The following is a 2983-nucleotide window of genomic DNA, read 5'->3' as shown; positions in this document are numbered from 1 at the left end:
AGAACTAGTTTATTTTAGTAAGAAAATTTAGGTATATGAGATTTGATGATCTAATTAAAATATTACTATATAGAACTAGCTACTTTATTTTAGTAAGAAAATTAATAGAACTAGTTTATTTTTAGTAAATGCTTAGTTGAATTAATACAACTAGTTGAATTAGTTGAATTAATAGAACTAATAAGTGTTTAATGTTTCACCTATATGAACATAGGAAATGTCGTCTGACGACGAAAAAGATTTCATTAAGTGCGAATACTGTGAAGACCAGCGCGGCCTGTGCGACAGAAATTTTCTTGTTGATGATAGGCGCTTCAGCATCAAGCTGGATGAAACCTTCAAAGTGGATACAGTAAGTCACAACGACAAGTCTTTTTTCGTAATTAAGCATGACTTATATATATGCTTCATTTGCTTCAACTTATAATTTTACATTTTCACTATTCTACTGGCGCATCCCCTGCCATGCAAGAATTTTTGTCTTGGATAAGATAGGTTTCAGTGCTGTGGAAACTATGGAGGTAAAGAGAGTTTACCTGAAGACCGAGCATGGTTATACTTTCAACGTCAAATTATACAATGCAGACACATACACCTATTTTGAATGCAAAACTTGGCAAGGACTATGCAAGGCTTATGCATTTGAGCCTGATATGGTTATCACCTTTGATATTCGTCCGGAAGATGATATTGAAGGTAATAGAGACATCTGGGTCGATGTGCAGACGCCTCCAGTTCTACCATTATGTGAGTTTCTCAACCATATTTATGTCTTTGATATTGTTTATTCAAAAATAGTTGACAACTAATTTCTATTGTCAGCTTATTTCGGTTCAAGCAAACATGTCCGACGCTTGGTAGACAGGACCTACTACTGTCCCGGGGCTGAACTAAACTGCGAGGAGATAAGTCATTATGTTTCATGGCTTGAGGATCTTCATACTGTCAAGACAAATTTTCTTCCTGCACTTAGAAATGTTAGTACTCAAAACGTGCGACCAATAGTGATCGTATTGAACTACGGTCACATCTATAATGGAAAGATGATAAAAATTTTACTATTTGTCCTCAGTGCATCTTTTGCATACATTATTTTTGAAGCTAAACTTTCATTGCTAAGTATATTAATTACTATACGATGTTCTTCAACAGGGACTCCCGATGACAGTTGTGCCTCAGTGGATCGAGACTAAAGGTCGCATGTCAATGGTTAGCTTACGGCCAAGATATCCTACATTGCACATGAGTGCATTCAGGATTTCTAAAAGCGATGAATGCTTAATAGTGAAAGATTGGAGCAAAATTGTTAACGATCCCAGAGAAGTACTAGGGGGCAGCAATGAGAAGCGCAACCCACGATTAGGAGACAGATTCATCTGCATGCTCCAGTATGATGAATCAGGAGAGCTATACATGTTCTATACTATTTTACCTGAGAGAGAGCAGCAGGAGTGATTTAGCTAGTTCATGCTCTTAGTACTTGTCCTCTCATGTCCGTGTTCTTCGTCCTGAACTTAATCTCAAAGAGTGATTTGCTTTTGTGGTGTTATGAACGCTTATAATATCATGACCATGTTGAACTCGATGATATCTTTGCTTCTGGTACAAGTGAATGTTTCTTCTTTAAGCTAGTGTTGGTAGTGATTAGATAGTGATAATGATTATGATGATTAAATAGTGGTAATGACGACTATGATGATTTTTAGCTAGCTAGTATACTGTTGTTGGTGATGATATGATGCAAGAGTTTTTATATTAATATGATGATGATGAGTTATTATATCATTTATGAAAGAAACCGCATATTAGTTTCAGCTGGATGGATCCTAGCTAAGTGATCAAGTATATGCCATATGCATATACTTTTGATCACTTTGATCAAGTATATGCATATGGCATATACTTGATCACTTAGCTAGGATCCACATGCATCCAGTCGAAACTAATCTGCGGTACTTTCACCAAATGATTTAACAACTCATTATAATGTAAAACAATCACTAAATTAAATCGAAAACACAAAATTAAAGGAAACATAAAAAATAAAACCAAAACACCCCCAAACATTTAGTACCGGTTGGTGTTACCAACCGGTACTAATGTCCTACACGCACCCGGGCCTGGCTCGTGCCATGTGGTGGCACGTTAGCGCCGGTTCGTGCCGAATCGGTAGTAAAGGGGGGGCTTTAGTCTCCACTCTTTAGTGCCGGTTGTAGAACCGGCACTAAAGGCCCTTACGAACCGGCGCTAAAGCCCGGTTCTGCAGTAGTGGTCGCTGCCCAGACCTGCCCCCGCGCAGCTTCCGCGTGGCCGTCAGGGTTCTCCATCCCTGCGCGCCCACGAGCAATGGTTCCGGCTGGTGTGGTGGAGGCCGGAGTGGGCGGTGGCATTAATCCGCTGGTCCCAGTACGCCGTCTCGGCATGGCGGCGGAGCGGCAGGGGAGGAGGCGCGTGGTGGCTCGGGAAACGGCCGGGGAAGAATACCGGCCGCGCGGCCGCGCGAGGTGGTGGCACCGGCGCCGATGTCGTAGGCATCGAGGAGGAGAGCCCGTGCTGGTGTTTTTCTTTTTACAGAACTGCTTCCTCCGTAAGTCAGCCCAGCCCACGAACGAAACGTGAAGTCCGGATCGGGCACGTATTTTTCGCGGAAAGGGCCAGGCGGGACGAAGGTCCAGCCGTTCAACGCACGAAGAAACACACATGACGTACCAACAGAAGGACATGCGGACCCCAAATTAGTACCACCTCGTTTATATTATGATTTTGTCTTTGCAAATCGTAAAAACGTATTATGACATGAGAAGAAAACGTATTGTGACGGTGAACCCGACAAAGTCAATCCGTGCTTTATTATTATTATATATATATATATATATAATAAATAATAATAATATATATATATTTAAAAAAATTATATATATATATTATATATATATATATATAATATACACATATATATAAGAGAAAGATTATTGTTATTATA

The 2983-nt window shown here is 40.2% G+C and overlaps 1 pseudogene; it reads right to left on the bottom strand.

Moving 5' to 3' along the window:
* The window catches only part of LOC123120155 (pre-mRNA-processing factor 39-like), an 8645-nt pseudogene extending 6110 nt beyond the window's left edge, over positions 1 to 2535 (bottom strand).
* Between the last annotated feature and the right edge of the window lie 448 nt (positions 2536 to 2983).

Source organism: Triticum aestivum, chromosome 5D (genome assembly GCF_018294505.1).
Source record: "Triticum aestivum cultivar Chinese Spring chromosome 5D, IWGSC CS RefSeq v2.1, whole genome shotgun sequence".
In the NCBI taxonomy this organism is placed as follows: Eukaryota; Viridiplantae; Streptophyta; class Magnoliopsida; order Poales; family Poaceae; genus Triticum; species Triticum aestivum.
Note: the sequence above shows the minus strand (reverse complement) of the source record. Positions and strands in the feature narration are given on the sequence as shown.